The following is a 27,932-nucleotide window of genomic DNA, read 5'->3' as shown; positions in this document are numbered from 1 at the left end:
CAGGCCAGCAGCTCCAGCTGTCAGCACCTTGGTTGGGGCTGTACTCCACTCTCGAAGCAGCCATCAGCCTTCTGGAGGGGACTCCAGCCAAGCGAGGCCTTGCTACTGATGAAGGGGAGTTATCGGACCTGCAGGCAAGACACAAATGGAGACAGTGGAGAAAAGTGAAAAAATGATAAACACTGCTCTGTCATCTTTACAGAGTTCGAGCAGTGTTGTCAACTGTGTTCACTCCCTTGCCAAGTTCACAGTCCTGCTTTGAAGCACATAAAACCACAAAAGATGCAAGCTTGGACAACAACAAGCTAATTTTATCAACACTCTTCACTCCAGCCCCCACACAAAAACAGAAAAGATGTTTCTAAAAGTAGTAGGCTACCTGTGTGGCAGTAAGCAAAAACTGAGTAACAAGTTTGGAAAACGAGCTTCAGTGCACTGTTTATGAAAGCCACAACCGTCTTGAGTTGTAAAGGCAGCATTTTAATTGCTCTGAATGTGTCTGCAATGTGTACATTTCTGAGGGCCGTGTGTCATGGACAGACCTGGGTTGGGCGTTCGGCGGCACAGGCTTGATTCCATTGGAGAAGCAGCGAGAACGCACAAGCGTGGCTTTAGTTAGCACAGGGCAATTCTCAAGGGCTTCACCTGAAGGACACAGTAGGAAAGGCATTCATGAAAAATAAAAAAAGCAACTAGATCACATTTATTTTCTAACCACTTTATTTAATTTAGTGTTGCAGATAGCACGCCAGGAAGTGAGCCAGTGCTCACCACTGTACCACCAGCTGGAAGGAAAACTAAAAGATACTCCAGAAGCAGGGTTGAGAAACATTGCTTTAATACTGATCAGTTACAAATATCAGTCTCTGAAGAGGAATAATCTTACTCCCTAGCTTGCTGCCAAGTTCAGAACAAGCTGCTACTGTATTTTGCCATGACAGAGTTTGGGACAGGGGAGAAGAAATAGAGGCAGCAGAGGGCAGATGCATTGAAAAGCCAGGAATCAACAAAACAGGTGACCACACAAACACCAATAATGGGAATCAGTGCACATTGGCAAAGCAGGTTAATCCCATCAAAGCTCTGTTAATTTAGTCTTAATTTCAATTTATCTTGATCACATCCTCAGCTCTGACAGGGACAGCAGAAAATATTTTTGTTCAGCAACTGCTAATCATGCAAGACCTCTCAATGTGCCTGGTGTTTCATGCATATAGCACTGCACACGCACAACCCACTTCACCTCCTCCAGCCCTGCCAACATACTGCATGTTACTGACACAGACTACTCCCTACCAGGAGCACATGTCTTTTTCCTCACACAAGGAGGGAAATGTACTTCACTTTCCTTTACCACACCATGGACAGAAATGTTTGGAATGATTTTGGTGGAGTTAATGCAAGCCTAAATTACTCCTTTTTCTCTGGATTCAGAATTAGCTAAAGAATTCAAAATAGACTGTATACACACTGATAACTACAGTTCTCAACTCATTACTCAGCCTGAAATTAATAGTCTAGAAAGTATAAATCAGGTACTTACCAATGCGTTTGGCACGTTTGGCATTTTTCTGACTTATATTCATTGTGAACTGCAGGTCTTTCTCAGAGGAGCCACTCAGTTGGGGAGACCGGGGATCTCTGTCCATCTGAGAGGCAGGAACAATGAAGTTCTTAGTGCTTGTTAATGCTCAATGTCTGATTTCCAGAAAAACAGCAGTTTTTGTAGCAAATGCATGTTTTACTAATTTACATATTTTATCATTTCCATGTACTGTAATTGAATCTGAATATCCTTAAATATTTTATGTAGAAAGAGTGCAAGAGACATTTAAAACATGTAGATCAGTTTTAGCTACCATGTTGACAGACAGCTGATATAGTGATAATTTGTATTCAATTTAAGTACAGTTCTCAGCTCATCATCTCCACTTTCATTTCTTTTGAGAACATGAACCTGAGGACTCAAGAACAGTAGTAGCTTATGTAATCTCCTTCTCTTCCAAGGAGTCCAAACAGTAAAATCCTGTTTGCTTCAATAAAATGTCCAAATTTGGACAGCGATATCACTGGATCCAGTCTACTTACTTAACACAGTTTTCATTACAAACTATTCTGATTTGCTACTTTAAAAATGACAAGTATTAAAACTGACACTCAAGCAAAACTCCTCAAAGAGTTGTGATGTGTTATCTGTACTCAACTCAAGCATTACAATAGTAACATCGCATATTGACAGATGTAATGGAATGTATAAATCAAACACGAAAAATATGGGATTACAAACATTCAGACCTGTATAGACTGTCCTAAATCTCTTCTTAATGATTTCATAAACCAAAATGCAGCAAACTCTAAGCAGGCAGTTCTATTCTATAATTTACAACTGGAGAAACAGTAATAGGGGGCTGTACTTACTGCTAATATTATCTATTTGCTGATTTGTACTTGCAGAGTTTATAAGCAGCATGTTTATAAAAGATGAATGTTAATGCAACTCAGCTCCTTGATGATTTAAAAAAAATATTAGACATACAGATTGTAATCTGAAGAACAAAGAGAAGCCACCCCTAACTGTGTATGGATCCCATTTCTAGCTGCTACTTCAAGGAGCCCAGATTGGGCCTTAAGACACCTAACTAGGAATCCTGTTAAAAGCACCCACAGCTCTCCAAAGTAACAAGCAGCCCAGCCATTTTATTGAAGCATCAATACCACAGCATGTTTCAAGAATTAATTCTCTTTTAGTTTCAAGTTGTGGCTCTTTTGCTACAAAAACTGCTTGACCCTATCTATCTACACTCCTTGGATTTTTAAAAACTAGAATATCTCTCACATCTTTCATTTTTATGGATTCACCAATCGACTGAACTATAAAAGTCTGAACATTTAATTACCTAATGTAAGTTTAGAGGTATGGTGAATACAAATGAATGCAGTATTATAAATGAGATTTTACTACTGTTGCAAACCTTATGTATTGCTTCAATGCTGAAGGGAGTAAGCTACACACTTCTTGTTTTATACCCAAACATTTTGTTTGTAATTTTATTGTTCTAATTAACATGAAAAAATCATCATAAACACCCAGATGCCTATAGTACAATCCTGTCTGGCGATTGATATTACCTATGTGATATGTATACCGATTATTAATCTTTATTTTACATAGCAGTTTTCAGAAAACATTGTTTCTTAGGAAAGTGCACATTCAGGAGAGATCATTGTACCAAATAAATCAATATACAGAAGACAACATGCAGAATACATCATAAGATCTGTGTGACTGCCAGGGTCTTAAGGTCAGATCTGAAAACAGACTACAAGGTTAGACTACTAGAAAGCCTTATCATGCACTGTTCATAATCTGGTAGAGAGGACAAAAACTTGGCAATATCAGAAGAAAAGACAGTGTGATCAGGGAATTAATTTATTGGGACCATAAAACATAAGAAAAAAAGGTACTTTGAAGTCTGAAAGAAATTCAGTAGAGATACGGATTGTGCATACAGAGTATGTACTGTATTTCATGACATGGGTGACGTTTTCTAGAAGAACTGGCACAAGAAGAACTAGACAGAACTGGCTACTAGATGTTTAACGGGAAAGATCTATTTTCTTAATACGATGTGTGGTTCTGGTGTAAAAAAAACGTCTTACAGTAGGTGAATGAAGTAAGCACACATTCAAAAGTAACAAGACCAGTGCTCGAATTCACACCCCACTGTTTTTTTATATCGTTTTTGGGTATGTTTGTATTTCTATTGATAAAAATATGAATGAAGATACTGCTTCGCTTGAAAAAAACGTTTCTGTTGCTCCGATCCTCGGACAATGATGCGTTTGCGACTTCCATCTCTTACAGGCGGTCGCATCGGTTCACCACGTGCTGGAAAGCGTCGCTACACCCCCATGCCCTCCCACAAGTTTGTACAAATCTTGAACTGTACAAATTTACATCTTCATTGATATACACATCGATTTTTATCAAACGAATTCGTTGCTTTGAGGATAGTTAAACGGGAGCTCATTCTGGTGCTCTCATGCTTCTTCCTCTGCATACCTTCTGCACAAAGTAGCGTGTAGAAGGGCACCGTTTGCACGACATTTTACTGAAGCTGGTCGTAACGGAAAATCGACAGATTTCCGCGGACACCCAATGTAAAAAAACAGTATTTTTTACCACTTTGGTTACACAGTGTAGAAACAAGCAGTCCAATTCAGAAAATAGACTTCGCCTGATCGTTACCAAGTTGCAGGGTTGCAGATGCGCAGTAACCGCACAAAAATAAAACTCTGTCGCTGCCATGCAAGTTTTTTTTCTGCACCATAGTTTACTGTTCTTGTGTTACACGCACGTCATATTAATTTACTTTTAAAATATTATACCAGACTATTTCTAACTAATAGAAAAATAGTGAAACATTAATGTTATACCAGATAAAGTCTCAGTGAAAGCAACTTCTCTTAAAGGGTACTGTAACTACTCCTAAAATCTATAGGTACCTTTCTGCTTTGCTGCGGTATTCCTAATCCGGGAAGGTTTTGCTGCAATAGTTTGCCACTCTCTTGACCATTACTACCGGGCGTACAATACGTTTTTTTTATATATGCCCTGACGAAGAGAATGAGCTAAAGCAATAACCTATGAGAAACTACGATCATTTTAACCCCTTGAGCAATCCGTCACTCTCTCAGTAATAATGCAATTGTGAGTTCAGAGATGGCGCGCTGATCGCTGCGTGGCGCTTTACAGATTGAGCACGTGACCTATATAAGACGCGATCTGCGAAAATGACGTTCAGGTTAATTGAAAACAAATGCTCGGGTGAAAAAAATATTTTGCAACTTTGGAATTTGGAAAATGCAATTCCAATTACAAAATCCGACCTCGTTCATCTTTTTTGTGGAGCTAGAGTCGCGTTTTGAGATGAAGAAGGTGGAGGAGCTGCCACTGCGGTGAATGTTTCAGTGAGGAGGAGTGGGAGATTGTTCTTCTTTGCATTGCTTCTTGACTAAAAAAAAAAGTTGCAAATCTGTTATCTCGGTGTAACACTATCGATGCTCCACCCTCGTGATTATTCCCGTACTGCAGTTCCACCCCTTCGGAAACGTTAGGTTTGAGCAACTTGCTCATCAACACTGTGCTCACTCATGTCTCCCACCGCAACAGAATGACGCGTGAGGACTCCTTTGCTTTTGAGGCGAGTACGGTTGCCAGCCGACCCTTGTGACCCAGAAAGTCTCGCATTTGAACATTAAAGTGTCTCCTGTTGGAAGAGGTACTGATATTTGCAGCCCTGGCAATATTGCATGTTAAAATATGTCCCGTTAAACTCAGTTCAACCATGACCTAAGACTCCACTGTGGAAATAAGACTGAAAGAAGAAGGCACTAGCTTTCTTGGGGTAGTTTTTAATGCTTCTGCATTTTAATTTTTTATTGATGTATGTAAAATGTTACTTTGTTCAGTACATCTTAATTTATCCATAACAATCACCTATCCTACTCTTAGAGCTTTTGTACATAATTTATTAAGAGAATTTTAGCTGGTAATTCCAAACTTTGAAGTCAGTTTAGTGTGTTTCCAAAGTTATATCCTGCAGCAAAATGGATGACAACACATGAAAGGAAATGCAGGTCTTTTCAACCCCTTCTTAAAAGACAAAGCCCAGTCTACATTTTGTATGAGCCTGGTGCTTTCAAGAGTTAAACAGTTTCTTGTACTCCTTGTTTCAAACATGTTTGGCTGAAGGCTTCATGCCACTCCTGTCATTCGGCTGAGAAGGGTGTTCTGATCATGGGCAGTCATGGCTTCGTAGCTGGACAGTTCCAGTGTGAAGGTGGCAGTGCCAGATGTCAGAGCGCAAAGGACTGTGAAGTAACCCTGTGAGATAGATGAACAAAAGAAAAGTCGTTTTTGTAAAGAAATGCTCACTCCCATCACACTCCATTGTTTCCTGATGAATACTTTGTTAAACATGTTTTTAAACAACAAAGCCCATATTGTAATGAAACCTGAAAGACAGACAAGCTTAAATGTTCTATAAAAAATATAAACATTTATTCTGTCACTAAAAACCCCATCTTCTGGCCCGTCTATTCACCGATAAATTTGAATAGATTAAGACTAAATTGCAGCAATAAACATTTAATATAGCATTTGATATTTGAGTTGTATTTTTAAATAAAATTGAAAGAAACCAAACTGATTTTGTTGTTAGCATATTGGTCTAACAAAGCCAATTGTAAAAAACAGCACAACACTTCTAACCTCTATGTATTGTGCCCTGGGCTACTCAGAACATTTAACAATTGCATCTTTAACTTCTGTCTTGCAATAAGCAATGACTTTTCTTTCTACATATATTTCTCTCATGTTTTCTTTCATCGGTTTATTCATTTAGGGGACTACTTTCTAGAAATGAGCCTTCCATCATGATTTCAAACGGGTTGAAGAAATTGTATTGTGCTGCATGATTATCCTAGTCTTCATCTTTTCCTTTTGAGCAAATGTTACCTTGTGCATACAGCGAGACACACAGGCTGAGACCATGGCCATTGATGTCCCAGGCTGTATGCTGACAGAGTAAACTGTAGTGACCACATCCTGCACCGGGAACCCCAGCAGTGGACCTGGAATTACTTTGAATGGCATTGGAGAATCAGGAAATGGCTGCATATGTAGAAAGCACATGGACAAACATGTAAAATTGCAGCTTTTTAGAAGCTTTTTTGACAGTGCACCTACACATCCACATCATCATTTGATGATGATGATGTTATCCGGTCAGTCGGATCCGACTCTCGGCGATTCTATAGGCCATCTCTCGCCACGCTTTCCGGTCTTGGACTTTCCCTTTCAGCTGTTCTATAGCTAAACCAGTGTCCGTTTTGTTGGCGTCGAGCCACCGCGTTCTTTGGTGGCCTCGTCTTCTTGTTCCACTGACCATTCCAAGCATATTTGCTTTCTCCAATTGCCGGAGTCTGGTGATCTTTCCCTAAGCAAGATTTCTGGCTTGATGCGCTCCAGAACCTCTTTATTGGTGACCCTTGCTGTCCATGGTATCCGTAACAGTCTTCTCTAGCACCAATAGCTTGAAAGCATCCATCCTCTTTCGGTCAGCTTTTTTCAGGGTCTAGCTTTCACACCCATACATCATCATTTAACACTACCTAATTCAAGCTGAGTAGTTCAGAACCTCTCTTCAGCTGTGTATACACCATAAATATGAAATACTCCTTACCTTAGTTAATTAGACAGCATAACATATGAAAGTATAATTCTAGAGGACTTATACAATTTACAGAATGTACATCACTATTTCAAACACGTCAGTAAAAATTGACACCCTAGCACCAGAACTTGATCTCCACTACTGACTCTTAAGAAGTTAAATGAAAAGTTGTTCAAAACAAAAGATATGTAAACAACCAGAGTTTATGCAAACTGTAGTGCTTAAAAACAATGCTTCAAGGTGAGCCTTCACATACATGACTTTATTATTGCAATATCAAATGGGATAAACATTTTTTGGACATTGACATTTAGTACACATCCTCTATATTGGAAACCATTCTTGGTATCAGAATCTGAAACTGACCCAAATAATGGTGCTTCAATAACCAGAAAAAACTGCCTGTCACTGATAGCCCAAATCCATTTAAGAGCCCCGTTACCTTGGAGATAAGCACTTTGTATTCCATTCTCCACTGCCTCTTTCACATCCAAAGGAAGCTGGTCTTCCACACTGTCCTCAAAGCTGATGGCAGGGGCAGCAGTGGAGCTACCCTCTGCGCAGGGGCTCACTCCCAGCTCAACTGTCACCAGGTGTCTCTTGTCTCCAATGCTTCTGTCCAGTGTGTCTGACAGAGGAGAACAACGACACTCAGGAATAGTTTCAGAACAGCAGGCTCTGCAGCAGATTAGAATGGGTCAAGCTTCTGTAGAGGGTAGGGAAATGAAAGAAAAAAACGAAAGCTGTTTCTACTAACAGACACAGAAAAAAGAAACAATCCATACATTCATAAATATTGGCTGGAATGCACACCAGGCAGAAATGCTGACACGTGATTTGGGACACCTAAAAAAACTGCAGTCATTTTGCAGAACACACATCCTACAGTATATCCTTGTGAAGAGGAATTGTGACATGTTATCAATGATGAGCCCTCTAAGAAACTGATGACCACTGATATACAGCACAAGCAATTGTTACCTGTCAAAGTGAAGATATTACTGGCATATTGTGCCGAGGTGTGAATGTGATACCTGTGGTGGAAACCGACTGCAAGATGGTTTCCCTGTAGGCCACCTGTAGTGGTCCAAGGTGAGTCTCAATGCCATATTCTCTTCTTATTCGATCATGAATGATCTCAATGTGTAGCTCCCCCATTCCACACAGTACAGTCTTTGAAAGAATAAGGCAAATTAATTTGACAAAACAGTAGAAATTAGGTGCTGAATTACAACAGTTAGCTGTACCAAGGTGCTATTGCTTGCGTTGTAACAACTTTGGAGTCTGCAGGGCACTTGTGTCCTGCTAATGCCTTAGCCCTTCCTTAACAACATCAAAAGACTATGGTCGAAAATTAGTTTATGTTTACTAAATAACTAGGCATGAACTCCCATCTCTTCTCACTTATGGTCATAACTGTATCTTAATCCCACTTAGGCTCATATAGATAATAAATTAATCCTTCTGCACATCCAATCACACATTATACAAGGATAGCATACACCCCTGAGTAAGGGCCCCTTAACCCCCACTGCTCCAGGGGTGCTTTATACTGTAAATGGCTGACACTGCGCTCGAGCCTCAAGCTTCTCTCCCAGTCCGTGTCTCATGGAGAGCAAGTTGGAGTATGCAAAAAGACAAATCCCTTATACAAGAAGTTGAATATGGCCAATAAAGTGATCTTTTCTTATAAATGGCCAACCATAACTGAGTTTCCTTGAGTGGAACATAAAACTGAGTTTGTTAGATGCCCATCTTTTACTGTATCATTGAATTCTGCATCAATTAATCATTCAGGTTTAACTGAGCTATAGAAAGACCGACAACTCCACACTAGACATATCAAAGGAAGGTGTGCACATTATCTTTACTCTTTTTCTACAAGCTGAAAACATGGGAAAATAATGCCTTACCTTTCAGGCCAGTCAGGGCATGCTCCAAGTCTTCCAGAACAGCCAAAAAAAAGCCTTTTAGCTGGGTCTGAATGCACCTTAAACCCAAACTCTGCTCACTTTATTAGTAGAGGGCAACACAAAAAAAAATGTATGTAAATTTGATTAAAAGAGAGCTTTTAATGAAAGTCATTGCTTAGTAGTGTCAGGGAACCAATCAGCAGAATAAGAGGATCCTTATGCAGAACCACAAATCCTGTATAATGTGGAGTAGCACAGGGACAAATCCAAACACATAATCCAGGGACTTAGTCAATTGGAGAAGCACTGAGTCCAGTAACTAGGGAAATCCCAGAAAGACAATCCAAAAAACAAAATCCAAAGAGAATGGTCAAAAAGGCAGGAGCAAAGATTAGGAACCAGCAGATCAATCAAAAAATTTAGAAACACACAAGAGGATACTTTGGGAGGCTTCTCAATAGGGAGCATAAATTGGCGTGAGGGAACTTTAAATACTAAAGGGAAAGGGACGTGGTTGGATAATTGGTCTGGGAGTGAGAATTTATGGAACCTGGTGCATGTGGGAATGTGATGGGTTCAATTAGGAATGAGATTGTGAAACAGTGGGTTTGGGAATGTAATGGCCTTTGTGAGGGAGAGTGTGGGGTGTGACATTTAGCATGTCCTCTTTTTGAGACCTAAAACATCGGTCTGACTGGGATTTATTAAATTCCAAAAATTTTCATTTTTTGGATTTTGTTTTGCTTGTTACTCAGACTGTGAAAGAAACATAGGTCTACATATTTTCATTAGTTCCATGGATTACCGGTAGATGTTTTGAACTTACACGCAGCGTAGCTTGAAAAGGTTTTTGTGTGTGTGTGGCTGTTTTTATGATAGATAGATACTTTATTGATCCCGTGAGGGAAATTGCAGTGCAACAGCAGCTTTACACAGTCAACACAGCCACAGTGTAACAAATGATACAATAATAATAATAGTACAATACATACAATACAATCAGTACAGTGAGGGTGCACTAAAAGAGCTACTCACAGTCCGGACACACAAAGAACAAACTAGAACAGAACAGTAAGCAGAAAAATTGTATCACACATATGAATATACAGTAAATATAGATGTAAATATAGATAAAGATATAAATATAAATGTATTGCACGGGTCCCTGGCATGTATTGCACAAAAAACGGATGTAAACGGGAAAAGAAAAGAAAAAGAACAGATGTAGCAGTAGATGTGTAGATGCGTTCAGTCCAGAAACAGATCACTGTCAATGTTGCCTCTGCTCAGACACAAGGTGGATGCATTGTACCGTCTTATAGCAGAAGGCAAGAATGACCTCCTGTAGCGCTCCCTGTCGCACCGTGGATGAATCAGTCTATTGCTGAACGTGCTCTTCATTTCTACAAGCCTGTCATAGAGGGGATGGGAGATGTTGTCCATGACAACATGATTCTCCTCTCAGCCACTACCTCCAAGGGGTCCAAGTCAGACCGTATTACAGAGCTTGCTCTCCTGATGAGCTTGTTCAGCCTTTTAGAATCCACTGCTCTAATCCCAGGGCCCCAGCATACCACTGCGTAGAAAATGGCGCTCGCTACCACTGACTGATAGAACATATGTAGCATCTTACTACATACATTGAAGGACCTGAGCTTCCTCAAGAAGTAAAGTCGGCTCTGTCCCTTCTTATAGATGGCCTCGATGTTCTTAGACCATTCCAGTCTATCGTCGATGTGCACTCCCAGGTACTTGTATGAGTCCACCATCTCCACGCCACTCCCATGGATGTAGACAGGAGTAGGTTTGACCTTTTTCCTCCTGAAATCTACCACCAGATCCTTTGTCTTTGTTACATTCAGTTCCAAGTGGTTCACCCCAGACCACTCCACAAAGCTGCTGACCAGTCCTCTGTACTCCTCCTCCTGCTCACCCTTGATACATCCCACAATTGTAGAGTCATCTGAGAACTTCTGCAGGTGGCATGACTTGGCATGAGTTGTGCTTAAAGTCCGAAGTATAGAAGGGTGAAGAGGAATGGAGAAAGAACTGTCCCTTGAGGTGCCCCTGTGTTACTCACTACCTGTTCAGACACACAGTTCTGAAGTCTCACAGACTGTGGTCTGCCTGTCAGGTAGTCAGTGATCCACGAGGTCATGGAGGGATCGACTTGCATCTCCTCCACCTTCCTCCTTAGAAGTAAGGGCTGGATGGTATTGAGGGCACTGGAGAAGTCGAAAAACATGATCCTTACAGTGTTGCCAGCCCTGTCCAGGTGTGAGTAGGCCCTTTGCAGCATGTAGATGATCACATCCTCCACACCAACTCTGGGCTGGTAGGCGAAATGTAGGGTTTCTCATGGCCATGAGAAATAGCAATGTTTAATTTGTTTCATTATATTTCAAAATGTTTCGTTAAAATTTATCATTTTTGCAACCAATGAGGACTTCTCCTAAGTTATGATGTCTTCATTTTTTCCTCAGATGTGAAGACTTCTGTTGTTTTAAAAGGAAAAAAAAACTTTACATTTAAAATAGGGTTATATTTTAGTTTTTTCCATGTTTGCCAATATGGAAGAGAAATAGCAACCCTGCAACTGTTCCATAGTTCAGTAAGAAGTTTAAAAATAACTAGAGAGTTTAAATTGATTTTTTGATAAGAAAAAGTAATAAAGATCCATTACATTGGAGGCATGTGTCAAGTGTCGATTCATTAAAAAAATGAAAAACTTTCACAACCCAAAGCAAGGCTGGGAAAGGTCAGAGGACTTGCCTCGTGTGTAAAACACTTAGTTGCAGCATTCTAGGTATTGTCGTTTAAATGCTATTGGCTTATGAGCAGCATCCCACTGCATAGTGCCACATTAAATAAAACCAAGAAAAAAAGAGATTCACACCACAAGGCTGTGTCTGTCTGTCAGCAGTATTGTGTACAGTATATAGTTGACTCTTACCTGAATGAAAACAGGACATAAAGAAAGGGTTTCAGAAATCAATCAAAGCTTTATTCCCTGCTTACAGGCTAGATAACTGGAGACTACTTTGAGTTTGTTTCAATGCTGTTCTGACTTCCTGTGGTCATATGCGGGTTGTTTGCACGAACCCATATTGAGCAGTATTTCTCCCAGTGTGAATGTACAGTATGTACACAGCGGTCCCGCAGTGTTCCAGTTAGTTACGCACTATGGTAACAGTCAGGTATACCTTAAAACTCTGGGCTTTATTCCATAAAAAACATGTACATTCCATGCAAAATGCAAGGGGTTTGATAAGTGTTATCAATTTCTTGCAAACATTTTCTTTGAGGGCATTTTTGACAACATTCTCCCTCAGGGCAATGCAGTGTATATAACCCAAGCTATAGATTTGCGTTAGGGTTAGGGTTCAGATTGCTTCAGAGTTTCCACAATCTTTCACTCATTTACATGCAAAATATCCTTCACTCAATCAAAATATACTTCTGAAGGGACCACGCATCCAAGCCAAACTGAAGAGAACATACTGTATCAACAATGGTAAGATTCGGTTTTTGGACAAGTATACTGTTATTGGAAAGTTTGTGTTGAATGGTGTTTACACAAGAGATCTATTGAATCAGTCAAAAGAAAATAGCCAGATACTTTCTGGGATTGAAAGGAATTTCCTAAGCTGACAGGTTAAAAGAACTCTCGGAAGGACCCATTCAAGTATTCCAAATCTTCAAAGGCATTGATAGACAGAGTTAACGCCATAGACATCTTCATAATAAACAGTAAATCAAACTTGGGAGTAAAAGTAGAAACTAAAAAGGAAGTGCAACTTCAACTTCAGCAACTTAAATTAGACTGTCGTTAGTGGCAGAAATTAGTTCAAGAAATAACTATAACATTACAATACATACAGTACAGAAAGGGTGGGGAATAAATGTAAGTACAGCAATACCTCTGCATTTATGTTTCCATGATGTGCTTGAACAAGTACTGAGGCAACATTCTAAGGCATATGAGCCACAGGCAATAAATAAAGAATAGAGAAGCATGGTCAATTATGATTTCAAAATAACGACTTTATTAAGCACTTGAAACCACCAAGAAACAGCAGAGAATAGTATAAACACAAATAACACAAGTTCTGTCTTTTCTGATGTCTTCACTGTGATGTTTCATTCTCCACCATTAAGTCTCTTCTTCCACTTGGAAGTCTAACAGACACAAAGGTGGGAGAGTTGGTAAAGGTGGAAGTTGGCACCAGGATAGACAGACGGGCTGGGTGATCATGTGCATGAAGCATACAGAATACAATACGTCCATCAATCAGTCAAGCAACATCACTGGGAGCCTCAAGCTCCAGCCCACCTGCATTTAATTAAGGGTGTACCAGAACAGGCCTGCCACAGTACTTTCATTTTTCATCTTTCACACAATTCAGTAATGACTTTAATTCATTCACTGATTATGAATAACATACACTGACAAAAATAAAGTAGTTTTTAATTAGTAAGCGATACCTTTAAATACATTGGAAGCTAAATATATTCCAGATTAGTTTTTTGTGCTAAGTACTATAAATGTAAAAAGAATAACCTAAAAAATGCATTGGTAGAAATGTATTACAATATTTAATCATCTGCAAGTTTCTAGAGCACATACTACATGTAATATTCATTTTAATAAATTAAACAGTCCGGCTGTTAATGATGTATATTGTCCCCTATTAAGTGTTTGTGAATGTATTGTGATTTTATACATTTTAGACCTACATTTTCAATTTAAAGGAAATGAAATGTTTCTGTTTTAAAATTAGAGCTGTACTGTAAAATACAGGACCGCAGACCACAGACAGTACCTTTTGCTCAAAGTCGGTGCTTCAGGGAAGACAGCAACCGCTGTCCAAAGTGTCTGAAATGACAAATCTTTGCATGAGACTCATTGCACCACGGAGTTGCAAAGCTGGCTCCTTGAAGCATATCACCATCTTACCCGTCTAGGAAAAGAGCAAGCTTGTACCTGGTTTCCTGGGAGGCGTCTTGTGCCAGCAGAGTGGCAGCAGGCAGGATGCAGCTGGTGAGTTCCCTGGGGAGGTTACGTGCGCCCATCCTCTCCACCAGGACCTGGGGTGCTATCTGCTTGTGTGTTCTCATGTGTTTCTGGTGTGAGTGTGCACGTGTCCGTGTCTGTGTGTCTGTCCTGTGACGGACTGGTTACAAGTCCAAGGTTTGGCCTGATTTACACCCACTGTTTGCAGAAATAGGCTTCAGCTAACTCATGACCATAAACTGGAGAAAGTGGTTAGAAAATAAATGGATATTAGCATTGTAGTAAACATTCTTTAGTACATGCTTTGATTTAAAGCTCCGTGAAACGTAAATGACCCTTCACAGCTCTTGAAGTCAGACCCTAAGATTCTGGGTATTATTCTATTCTGTATATTTCTGCCCTCACCTCAGACCTCCATTCAGCAGTGCGTTGATTGCACGAGCAGGGGTACATGAAGGATGAATGTGTTGGATTCTCCGGCTTTGTGCAGCAGCACCTTAACTGTGTTGCCCAGTTCCGGGTCCATCCCTCTCTGCAGGAAGGTGAACATGTCTCTCAGACACACCACTGCCATCCTAGACACAGCTGATCGCAAGTTCTTCACCTGGGGAAAGGCAAACCACCGCCAGCACTGCAGAGCCTCGTCTGTACCCCTCTCTTGAACCATTCTCTATAAATGGTTCAGAATGGATACAAAAACAGTGAAAAGCAATCATACAAATGAACAATTAATATTTTGGAGAGATCACACCTCCTGCACGAGCGCCTGGGAGACATTGTGCAGTCTGCTCATCAGGATGGCGGGGTGATGCTGGAACAGACGCCTTATGAAGGTCAGTCCGTCAACCTTCCTCTCCCTTAATTCAGTGAAAGGAAAGAAATATATCAACCAGGACAAAGAAAGAGGTCTAACTGTAAAGAGCTATGGGCAACAAGGTCTGTATTTTCACTAGTCAGAACTGTATTCTTAGAAAGCAGAATAAATGGATGCTGATTGTACTGCTTTATGCATACCAGTCGTCAGAGGCCTGAAACTGAAGGCTCTGGGTGAGGGCCAGCTCGGAGATGCTGATCTGACCTGCGAAATGGGGGGTACTGTTCAGAGGCAGAAAAGAGACGTTATCCCTCTCCTCTGCAGATCCATCCCCCCCTGTCATGCGCAGGCGTTTCTTAAGACTCCCCACGCTCCTCCACTGGTCCTGGACGTGCCCCATCTTGTGTGTCTGTAATAACAGAAAAGCACAAGTTAACCCTGGGCAATCCTGGCCCGGCTCAGTTTTGAGACCAGCTGGACCAGTCCTGGTAAAAGTTTTTACTTTGAGTCCTCTGAAATATTTACTGTTGGACCCCATGACATAAATTGTTTCACAGCACTGAATTGTGATTCATAGTATTCATATACATATACTTGCATTTTATTTTGATTTTCCTCTATATTTTGCTGCTGTAACATAACTTACAGCCATATGACAGCAACTCTATAATGCTGCTGATATAATTAAGTACAGTACATAGATGAAAGTGCCATGCAAGGGATTTGATAGGTGTTTTCTAAAAGCAAGCTAAAGGCTTTCACAAGTTATCCACCAGAGTCTACAAAAAATGTAAAAATGTTTAGATAAATAACGGTGCCTGATCATTGAAGGAAATCTGGCTGGTCCCAAAATGATCAAATCCCTCAAATACCACTGATGCAAATACCACTGTAGATGGAAATAGAACATATTAGTCCTGTTTCATTGTTATTTCCTATATACTGAACCCCAAGGTCTACAAAAAAATTAAAAATGTTTTAATTTCTGAGATTTCTGAGATAAATAACTGTGCCTGATCATTGTAAGCAATCTGGCTGGTCCCAAAATGATCAAATCCCTCAAATACCAAATATATTATAGATGGAAAAAGAAACATATTAGTCCTGTATCATTGTTATTTCCTATATAGTGAACCCCTGAACAGATTTTTGCTGTTTGTTATTATTGGGTCAATTCCTTTCCAGGCTGTATTTTTACATCTAAAATACTCTAGTATTCTATTCCAGAATACTGTCTGTATAGGGCTTCAAATACTGTTGTTGTGAATATTAGGTCAGTACGTAGACAGGACTTGATCATAATATACTGTAGTTACACTTGTGTGCTATGGCATTACAGTATGCAGAGTACACACGTATGCTGATGGAGACATTATTACTAATCTTGATTGTTTTTGATGTCTTGATGTGAAGTGTTTATAAATAAATATACTTTAAAAGGTATTATAAAAAACTAGGACATTGATGAAACACAAAAATGAAAGACCTACAGAGCATTTTCAAACTCAAAAGTTTTGTTTGTAAAAAACTCAAAACAAAAGCAAAGAGAAATAAAGGCCTCTTACTCACCTCCTCGACGTAGGGGTGACTGTTGTGTTGGACTGCCTTTCCATAGACTCGCGCCAGGGGCTCGACACTTGTGTTGCCAGTGCTGGTGCCTTGCCCAGGGCACGACATCAGGCTCTGCTGAGAAGCAACTCGAGTGGAGCTCCCCAACACTCCTATAGAGACAAAGTGACCAAAGCACTGGCCCTGAGACTTAGACCTGCACTGAGCTCTTGAGAACCTATGAACAGATTTCAAAACTGACATTAATAACTGCATCACCTGTTTTATTTTTAAAGTGTTAGTGAGTTGGAATGTATGATTTAATTACAATGCCTGACAGGCATCACTGAAATGGACGCAACAATATTAAAATAATAATGTGATAATAGCCAGATTCGACTGAAAGCAACTCACCAAATTGGGGCTCAGAAATTACACCAACAAATTGGTATGACTTTAAAAATATCACATCTCTGCCTATGTTACAAATGTGTTGACTACAAAAACTCTATCATCATGATCCAGAGTCCCATTGACTACATTAGATTAGTTAAAGCCTGCATTCCCATCTGATATTATCATTCCTCTGTGGGCTAACTATCACATAATGCATCACATAATGCATAATTTAACAAAGAATCAAGGCTTAATAGTTAATTTTCCTTTGTTTTTCCTCAGAAAAACTAATTATCCTTCAGAGCCAGTCCTTGTTATCATTAGTAACATCTTAACCAATGGTGCAGCCGACTCACGTCTGGGGATTCTGGACACTCTGCGGGGCACTCGGCCCGGGGGTGTGGCAGCAGGAGGGGACACCACTATCAACCTGTCCTCCTCAGGCTCACCAGGCCCATTAGAATAGGTCAGCCACTACTCCACTACACTCACATCCGAGGTCACCCCTGCAAAACAAAGTCCGCATTTCTCAACACCCTTCACCTTTCAAAACCCAGCAGACACACTGACACTCATGCCGAAGTACAAATGCCAAAATCAACTGAGAAAAATGTGGGCAGGTGTTATTCTTTATTTCTTTATCTCTAAATAAGACCCAGTAGGCAGCAATAATGAACAGCTACTGTGTTTTCTGTGGACAAAGACAGTTTTTTCACTGATGAAAATGACTAGGAAATGCAGTTATCTAGTCTAGAAAAGAAAAAACTGAAACAGACTGTGCCCCATTCAAAACCCAAGCTGTAATGTTTAATTACTGTTCAGTTTTGCCCAGTCTCACAGCTGGTTTCTCAGCACACACTCATACACACAAGCAAACACATTCAAACAAATGACAAGACAGCAGCTCCAGCTGTCAGCACCTTCGGTGGGGCTGTCCTCCACTCTGGAAGCAGCCATCAGCTTTCTGGAGGGGATTCCATCCAAGCGAGACCTTGCTACTAAAGGAGGGGAGTAATCGGACCTGCAGGGAAGACACAGAGACAGAGGAGAAAAGTGAAAAAATAATAACAATCAGCACTGCTCTGACAGTTATCTTTACAGAGCTGGAACAGAGCTGTCAATTTTGAGATCCCCAACCCCACAGGCAAGAATGTTGTGATGTCCACCACTGGTGTGTTCTGACTTCCTCATAGTCCACTGCCTCCTCTTCTCCATAAAGCTGAAGGTTACTTTCCATTGGGCGCTCCAAGGGGCGCCCTGTCTGGCTTGCCTTTCCTGAGTCCCTGGGCATACCCTAGGCCCTGTCGGGCAAGGGCTTGGTGCCTCGAGAGATCGGGGGCACGGGTTTGATTCCATTGAAGACACAGCGGCAGGTTGTGGAGCACATCTGAGAGGCTCTGAGGAGCTCTGGGAAGGTCCTTCCCTGGGCTTCCCCTGAAGAACACAGACAGGGCTTACACATACTGTCTGTACATAACGTTCTGAGAGGAAACTATATTTCCACTTGACCTTTAAGAAGAATAAAGGGTGAGGACTGCTTGTCTATTGTGAAGGCTGTAGTGGTTAGTCAGGATGGCAGTCTTCCTAACAAGTTGCCATTGTTGCTAAAACACTACATCAAGTCCCCTGCTCTTTCACCACATGGAGGTCAAGATTGTGCAAACCAACTTGACTGTAACCACTACCAGTCTTCATAATAGGCAATCAGTCCTCAGTCTGATACTTAACAGTAATCAATAGTACTACTATCACCAAAATTGGAATCAAAACTGCAGTTGTCAAAAATCATCCAAACTACCATTATCAATGTTCCTCAATTTTTATGATCACTTAATAAAAACTGAGCAAGATGAAAGAAAGGAGAAAGAAAAGGAATGGATGTGTATCCTTCCCTGCAGTGTTCTGGGAACTGGGGCAGAGGGATCTGCACAGAAGACTGCTCTCCTTCCTGCTGGATCAGGTGCTGGACATGCCAACATTGGGGTCCACATTCCTGCAAGCTGGCTGAGAGCCCAGACCCCCAGCAGCTCCTGGGGCTGTGAGAAATGTACGCTCTACGCTGGAATGTCCGCAGAGAGGGCAGGAAGTCTTTGTAGGCACATTGTCCCCACCATGGACGGGAGCTGTCAAAACCAGCCAAACATAGCTCATTCCTTGGTTTTCCCAAACATTGAAAGATGTTAAGGATTAATATAATTAACTAGCATAGCATTATCATTACCAGCCCAAGCATCATTTGTATATCATTAGACATCAAGTATCAAGTATACCATTAGACAGCCCAAGCCTTAGCTGTTAACTAATGCATATGCGTGGAACTGTGTATCCAAAATCCATTGGGAGTTTTAATGCTATGACTAAAGTTCTGTTGAGAAATAAAAAAAAAAACATTTAACAGCTTGTGAGCTATCAAATCCTTTTTCATCTAAAAGTCCAGTTACATCTATGAGCCAAAGACACAACCAAAGCACAGGCAATCGGGTGGGAAGAGAAGAAATGTCAATAGCAGGAAGCAGCACTCCCCGAATCAGTTTCTGCTGTGACTCTTGGGCTACTCATCAAGGATTTGCTTTTTGCTTTGAAAATTTCACAGCCTCTCTCTTCTTTGTGAAAAAAAATAATTTCAAGGTTTAATAACCGGCCTGAGAAATTGGGACTGCAGATCCCCTTTCAGGCCTGACCCTCCTCTGTGAGCACACCTCTCTCTCTGTCGGAAGGGTTGGTGGGGCTCAGGAACTGCATGTCCGAGTCCTCTCCACCACTGTTCTGTGACATCCTCAGGAGCCCTTTCTTCCCTGAAACCTGGGGTTGGTAAGGCTCTGGGATAACTGGGTGGGGAAAGAGAGTTGCTGGGGTTAACAAAAAACTAAAACCACCTGTATTCTGGCCAGAATCTACTGCAAATGAGTTTGCTTACTCTGAAGAAGCTCCTGATGAACCACCTGACAGTCAATTAGATGTGGCTGATCAATGTGATGAGTTATGCAATATTACATGTTGACTGCTTGTACATTGTTTATCGAATTGTTGGGATAAAGCTAAGATAACCAGTGTGACTTTGATGATGAAGAACATTCAATATTAAACGAACCCATATTAAAATCATTTGAAAGTTGTTATAATGTTAAAAATTACTTATGAAGAATTTGTGTAAAGTTGACTTTAATGATTAATGCAAATTATTTTTGGTGACACCTTTGTCCAAGATATTTTAGATTTCTGAACAAGTGGTTTTCAAAAATGTCATTACAATTAACACATAATGTTCAATAAGAACTATCATTACACCCCACGTGAAGTTACCAGAAACAACAACAATTTCCTCTAAAAGATTTCTAGTACAATTTGGGCAGGTTTGCACTATTAATACTGCTGCCTCACTGCACTGTGTTCAGTTCGGGAGTCTGTACACTACACTGCGTTGCCATAAAAAAGAAGTTCGCCTAATTTGCCCTAAAACCAAAAGTTTGGAAGAAAGTGATTATACTTTTCAAAGTCCTGCATTTGGCATTGAATGCACAGGCAGATTGACTCATGAGACCACAATGGATTGGGTATTCCTGACTCTTACCCTATTTACACCTGAAAGCATGCTCATTGAGAACCATTCAACACAAAATTTCCAATAACAGAATACTTGATAAAAAATGGAATTTTACCATTGTTGATACATACTCATTGGTCTGGATTGGTGACTTAGTCATTTCTGACTAATATTCTAATTCGGTGAAGTATACTGTACAGTATGTAGATCGCTATTGCACTGGGGTTCCTAGATAAGTGTGTAGATCTGATGGGCAGCATGGTGGTACAGTGATGAGCATTGCTGTCTTGCAGCACTGGGGCTCTTGGCTCACTTCCTGGTGTGCTATCTGCAACACTAAATTAAATAAAGTGGTTAGAAAATAAATGTGATCTAGTTGCTTTTATAATTTTATAGGAATGCCTCCTACTGTGTCCTTCAGGTGAAGCCCGTGTGAATTGCCCTGTTCTAACTAAAGCCACGCTTGTGCCTTCTCGCTGTTTCTCCAATGGAATCAAGCCTGTGCCGCTCAACACCCAACCCAGGCCTGTCCATGACACACGGCCCTCAGAAATGTACACATTCAGAGCAATTAAAATGCTGCCCTTACAGCTCAAGACGGTTGCGGCTTTCATAAACAGTGCACTGAAGCTCGTTTTCCAAACTTGTAACTTTGTTTTTGCTTACTGCCACACAGGTAGCCTCCTACTTTTATGAACATCTTTTCTGTTTTTTTGTGGGGGCTGGAGTGGAGAGTGTTGATAAAGTTAGGTTGTTGTTCAAGCTGGCATCTTTTGTGGTTTGATGTGCTTCAAAGCAGGATTGTGAACTTGGCAAGGGAGTGAACAGAGTCGACAACACTGCTCGAACTCTGTAAAGATGACAACAGTGCTTATTATTTTTTCACTTTTCTCCACTGTGTCTCCATTTGTGTCTTGTCTGCAGGTCCGTTAACTCCCCTCCTTTAGTAGCAAGACCTCGCTTGGCTGGAGTCCCCTCCAGAAGGCTGATGGCTGCTTCCAGAGTGGAGGACAGCCCCAACCAAGGTGCTGACAGCTGGAGCTGCTGGTCTGTCATTTGTTTGAATGAGTTTGCTTGTGTGTATGAGTGTGTGCTGAGAAACCAGCCGTGAGACTGGGCAAAACTGAAAGTAAGTTTCTGTGCTTTACAGTAGAGCACAGTAGAGATTGAAACTTCCTGTCTGCTGGGACTCAGAGTTAAAGAGATAAATAAGATAAAGACCTTGCCAATTATTCTTCTCAGTCAGTTCTTGCATTTGCCCTCCTTGTGTTGAGGTTGGTGTGTGTGTCAGTGTGTCTGCTACTGTGGGCTGTGGTGTTGTGAGATTGGTGAAAAGGGTCACAGTTCTGAAGGGTGTTGAGAAATTTTGACCTTGTTTTGTAGGGGTGACCTCAGATGTGAGTGTAGTGAGGCAGTGGCTGACCTATTCTAATGAGCCTGGTGAGCCTGAGGAGGAACGGCTGATAGTGGTGTCCCCACCTGCTGCCAGACACCCGGGCCGTGTGCCCTGCAGAGTTTCCAGAATCCCCACATGTGAGTCGGCTGCACCATTGGTTAAGATGTCGCTAATGATAATAGGGACTGGTACCAGAGTTACATGCAAAACCTCACTGGTAACAAAAACTCTCTAATGGCCTGTGAAGAGGGATTTATTACAGACTTGGCACTATTCCTTTCTAACATCCCACCTTCATAACTGTACAAAACAAAAATAAACTTACCTTTTTATCCATGATACAGGATTCTCCAGGATCAGGGAAAAAAAATGTATTACTGTATACTTGGTTCTGCTCTGTCTTTTTTAACTGCCTTGCATCAAGAAAAGGCTCTTCTGCTGCTGCTGATGTGGTAAAAACATTATGTTTCTAACATTCGTTTTCTTGAATGTTTTTTGGAGTCCTTTGGTAAAAGTTTAGAGGATAGTAAGACTGGCCTTGGGGATCATTGTATTGTTTTATTGATTTTGAGGATCGTTCTGATTTTGGTGAGTTATTAATGGGCGGCATGTTGGCTCAGTGGTTGGCATTGCTGCCGTGCAGCACTAGTTTTTATGGGTTTCCAGGTATTCCAGTTTCCTCCCACAGTCCAAAGACATGGTGGTAGGTTAATTGGCTTCTGGAACAAGTGGCTTTGATGTGAGTATATAAGCATGTCTGTGTTTGTGTCTGTGTGCCCTGTGACTCCGGCTCCCTCCCTCATGACCTTGTATTGGATAAAGTGTTTAGAAAGTGGATGGATGGATGAATGAATTGAGAATTGATCAAAATTGGTTCTTGAAAAAGAAAATTCCCTTAAGATAACTGCCCTATCAGAGGGGGTTGCAACAAATCAGTTTCAAAGACCTTCAGAACTGTATCGTGAACTCTTACAGACATGTGAACTGATCTGCCACAGACAGACATGTGAACAAATCAAGCCACGCTAGAGATAGCAGCACAACCCAGGATTTATTGAACTCTTAGGAGTGGATATGCCAGTACACATTCCTGTTCACATTTCAACTCCAGCTTTAGCAACACAGCAACAGATAGCATGCCAGAGTTTTAGAGTATTGGGTGTGACGTTTTGGTTCTGTGAGGCAGTAGATCATCAGGTGACAAAAGCTCACAAGGTGATGATATCTCCAGATTCACAGAGAAAACCCCAAGGAGCTTCTTCAGAGTAAGCAAACTCTGCTCATCCTCTCTGTTCAACTGAAAGGCTGCTTTGTACACTGCAAAACTCGGTTCCATCATTATTAATCCTTCTCTTAATATACTTAACCCCTAGATAGAAAATGTTATAAGCTGCCATTATTGTATTCTTGATTCAACACCAGTTAAAAAACATTGGCTTAAAAAGACCAAGCAGTCTCAAACACTTAGTATACCATCCTCTTACCTATAGTATTTTAATAAATACACTTGCAAAGGTTAATTCAATAATACCCATTTATTTTCTCAAACATAATTAACACAATAGAATTTTGTTGCTGTAAAGGTGGTATAAATACTTTCTCCTAAGGCTCTCTTTTTTTGTTAAGTCAGAGTTCAGAGAGAACATTCATTCAACAAGTTACTTGTTCCTGTGGCCATAGCCCATGAGGGTCCATATTTTCTTGCACAGCAGGTCCTGTGGATTTTGACCGGCTCCTTGTCCTTGGGCTCTCTGTTCCCACAGCCTTGCACAGGCCTGTCTTTTGGGGGGAGCTTGTGGATGGACAGGCTCTTCTTCAGCTTCTGATCCTGTCTGGAGGAAAGCCAGTCGAGGCCTCCTCCTCTCACATCCCCTCTGCTTCTCTGAGGTTTCTTCCCTGTTCTGCCTGATTTGGGGGAATTTCTGTTCATTCTCCCACTTGTTCTGTTTCCTGGCTGCAACGTCTGTATGGTAGGGGATTCTGGCCTCACCTGGATGGTAAGACTGTGTCTGTCTCCTGGACACATCCTGCTGTCTCTGATGGCTGTAGCCTTGGGATCCACAGCAAATCCTTCTGTTTCCTTCTGGAAACCTGGACCCTCTGACTATCTCTCTCTCCTCCCTGTTCCTTTTCCAGGAGTCTTGTGGAGGTGTAAAGGGGAGAGAGTGCGGATGCGAATCCCTCCTGTCTCTCCTCATATCCTCAGTCCTCTGATGGGGCTGGGAATATAAAGCAGGGCGACCCTCGACTCTTGTAGAAGAGGAGATTTTCCTCTCTCTCCAGACTGTGTCTCTTGATGGTAGTGGCTGGCTGTCAGAGCTAGGAGGGTCGTACCAATTTGTTGGCAGTTTGTTTTTCTGTCTTGTCTCACGGGCCTGTCTCTTCCTTTGAGGGAGGGGCTCCCAGGGTCTGGGACAGTTGATTTTGGTCTCAGTTTCATAATTTGTCTCCCCTGTACAGCTCTCTGTTTGAGGTGAAGGGTTGTTCTTGGCAAAGAGGGAACTCTTCTCCATCCTTAGAAGTATCTGCATTTCTGCAGGGGCATTGCCTTCATCCTCGTCATCTGTGATCATCATGCTTCCAGCTCCCCTCTCATGCCTTTGAGGGCTATTGCTTTTCTCTTTCTCTCCATCTGCCTTTTCTGCTACTTCTGTCTCTTCCTGAGCTTCAGGCTCTCTGTAACCTTTTCCTTTGTCTTTGTCCTCTTTGTAATTTCTCTTTCCTTCCTCCTTTATGCTGCTTGGGACGATCAGCCGTTCATGTTGTTTAAATTGATGGTCTTTCATTTCATCGTTCATGCTGAGATTTTCTTCCAATGTTTGGTCTAGGGTTGGTGTTTCATCTTTATTGTCCTCAATCTGATTGACCGTTCCTCTCTCTTCCTTCTGTTCACTGACGGTGTCCATTTTCACTTCCTCATTCATCATAACCTGCTCTCTATTCACTGTCAATGTGTCTGATGTGATTGTGTCTTTTGTCTCTTCCTCTGTCTTTACAGTGTCTGTTGTCTGTCCATTGTGCTTAAGATTGTTCTCCATCAGCTGATGTTTCTGGCTGGCTTCCTCATTTGCTTCATCTCTCTCACTGAAATTCACGGTCTGTTCATGTTGGTCAGACCTTGCTGGACTTTCTTTACAATCTTTCTGTTTCACTCTTTTCTTCTTCTTCTTCTTTCCCTCTTTGTGGCCATTTGGTTTTAGGCAGTTTGGCCAGCAGCAGAGAACTCCTGGCATTGTGTCACCTTAGCAAGGTACCTGCACTGACTGGTGGATGGATTTTCATTGGAACTTAGTGCAGCTTGATGACATCATAGATTCTGTGACATCAGCAGAAGCATAACAGTGACTTGCTTTGTGATTACAGTGATGAACTTTGAATACAAAATGAATGTACATGTGCACATTTAAGAATTAAATCTATTCAGTTAAATGTGGAATTGTATTGTTATACACATATCAATACCCTTCATTACCTGCTTTGTGATATTTTTTTGCTTTGTAAATGTATGATCTTGATTTGTTTTTTTGCCCCATTTGATCAGTGCGATACCCAATTTTCTGTTGTTAAATCTAGTTTTTCTTGCTCTAGTATTTTGATTTTCTTCAAATCATAGGAGTATAGTTCCATTGTCTGCTCAATATTCAGGAATTTCCAGCACTTGTGCTTGGGTGAGCAATATTGAAAGATATCTACACTTCACTGACTGCAGAGCTGCAGGGCCTGGTGTCCACTACCAGCTCTGGCCAGTAGCTTGAGTCTTTCCAGGGTGCCTGTTGGTCTTTTACCTCATACTGATTAATACAGAGACATAGAACGAAACATGTGGCGGAGATTAGTCTTTTCAGTGTATTTCAGTATATTGTCAATTATCAGGTACTTCAAGGATTGATAGAATCAAGTATAACACATCTAGACCGTAACTCCAAAAACATTCTCATTGGTATTGTTAAAATGTGTCCCCAAAATAGCAAAGTATGCAATGTTTCTATTATTTATGGTGTATAATTCAGTCATATTAATTCATGTTGACTCCTGTAGCTATTTCACATGGTGTTCTTCTGTTAGTGCACCACCTTGAAATAACACCATCATTCTTATCAATAACTGGAGCTGTCAGCTGAATCAGATGACAAAGCAGTCAAGACAAAGCTTCACTGCAGTGATGTTGTCATGTGCAATACAAACCTAATAAATCTAGTAGCATTTATAAAACAAATGGCTACCCTGCTTTAACTTTGAGAATTTTAGTTGGGTATGACGAAGAAACATCGTCAAACCAGAGAGCATGTATCAACAATTGTAAAATCTTGACTGTAATAAAAAAATGTCTTGTTAAATGGTTTTCTCAGTGAGCTTAGTTTCAGGCTTACCTAGGCTGACAGTCAGCAAAACACAATAAATGCTGGCTTAATTTATTAATACAGTATGCCTGTGTGTTCAATGCCAAATGCAAGAGTTTGGACATTTTGTGTTGAATGGTTTTCAATGAGCATGCTTTCAGGTGTAAATAGGGTACGAGTCAGGAATACACAATACATCTTGGCCTCATGAGTCAATCTGCTTGAATATTCAATGCCAAATGCAGGACTTTGAAAAGTATAATCACTTTCTTCCAAACTTTTGCACATAAAACCACAAAATATGCCAGCTTGAACAACAACCTAACTTTATCAACACTCTCCACTCCAGCCCCCACAAAAAAAAACAGAAAAGATGTTCATAAAAGTAGGAGGCTACCTGTGTGGCAGTAAGCAAAAACAAAAGTTACAAGTTTGGAAAACAAGCTTCAGTGCACTGTTTATGAAAGCAACAACCGTCTTGAGGTGTAAGGGCAGCATTTTAATTGCTCTGAATGTGTCTGCAATGTGTACATTTCTGAGGGCCGTGTGTCATGGACAGACCTGGGTTGGGTGTTCGGCGGCACAGGCTTGATTCCATTGGAGAAACAGCGAGAACGCACAAGCGTGGCTTTAGTTAGCACAGGGCAATTCTCACGGGCTTCGCCTGAAGGACACAGTAGGAGGCATTCCTATAAAATTATAAAAGCAACTAGATCACATTTATTTTCTAACCACTTTATTTAATTTAGTGTTGCAGATAGCACACCAGGAAGTGAGCCAAGAGCCCCAGTGCTGCAAGACAGCAATGCTCATCACTGTACCACCATGCTGCCCATCAGATCTACACACTTATCTAGGAACCCCAGTGCAATAGCGATCTACATACTGTACAGTATACTTCACCGAATTAGAATATTAGTCGGAAATGACTAAGTCACCAATCCAGACCAATGAGTATGTATCAACAATGGTAAAATTCCATTTTTTATCAAGTATTCTGTTATTGGAAATTTTGTGTTGAATGGTTCTCAATGAGCATGCTTTCAGGTGTAAATAGGGTAAGAGTCAGGAATACCCAATCCATTGTGGTCTCATGAGTCAATCTGCCTGTGCATTCAATGCCAAATGCAGGACTTTGAAAAGTATAATCACTTTCTTCCAAACTTTTGGTTTTAGGGCAAATTAGGCGAACTTCTTTTTTATGGCAACGCAGTGTAGTGTACAGACTCCCGAACTGAACACAGTGCAGTGAGGCAGCAGTATTAATAGTGCAAACCTGCCCAAATTGTACTAGAAATCTTTTAGAGGAAATTGTTGTTGTTTCTGGTAACTTCACGTGGGGTGTAATGATAGTTGTTATTGAACATTATGTGTTAATTGTAATTACATTTTTGAAAATCACTTGTTCAGAAATTTAAAATATCTTGGACAAAGGTGTCACAATAAATCTCTGTTATGAGCCAACTTTACACAAATTCTTCATAAGTAATTTTTTACATTATAACAACTTTAAATGATTTTAATATGGGTTAGTTTAATATTGAATGTTATGCAATATTAAATTCACACTGGTTATCTTAGCTTTATCACAACAATTCGAAAACTATATACAGTACAAGCAGTCAACATGTAATATTGCATAACTCATCACATTGATCAGCCATATCTAATTGACTGTCAGGTTGTTCATGTCATTAACATCTGCTCATCCTCTCTGTTCAACTGAAAG

General features: G+C 40.8%; 2 long non-coding RNA genes across 2 annotated transcripts; both read right to left on the bottom strand.

Moving 5' to 3' along the window:
- Positions 1 to 81: 81 nt before the first annotated feature.
- LOC138226260 (uncharacterized) lies at positions 82 to 4,599 on the bottom strand. Its single transcript, XR_011184451.1, has 4 exons — positions 4,507 to 4,599; positions 1,544 to 1,649; positions 543 to 645; positions 82 to 128 (listed from the first exon to the last, which is right to left on the bottom strand). It is a non-coding gene; the product is annotated as an uncharacterized lncRNA (long non-coding RNA).
- Positions 4,600 to 15,237: 10,638 nt separating this feature from the next.
- Positions 15,238 to 18,350, bottom strand: LOC138226268 (uncharacterized). The gene is made up of 4 exons (XR_011184458.1): positions 17,844 to 18,350; positions 17,280 to 17,429; positions 16,549 to 16,725; positions 15,238 to 15,388 (listed from the first exon to the last, which is right to left on the bottom strand). It is a non-coding gene; the product is annotated as an uncharacterized lncRNA (long non-coding RNA).
- Positions 18,351 to 27,932: the final 9,582 nt, after the last annotated feature.

This window comes from Lepisosteus oculatus, unplaced genomic scaffold (assembly GCF_040954835.1).
Source record: "Lepisosteus oculatus isolate fLepOcu1 unplaced genomic scaffold, fLepOcu1.hap2 HAP2_SCAFFOLD_121, whole genome shotgun sequence".
Classification (NCBI taxonomy): domain Eukaryota; kingdom Metazoa; phylum Chordata; class Actinopteri; order Semionotiformes; family Lepisosteidae; genus Lepisosteus; species Lepisosteus oculatus.
This window is presented reverse-complemented; position numbering and strand designations above follow the sequence as displayed.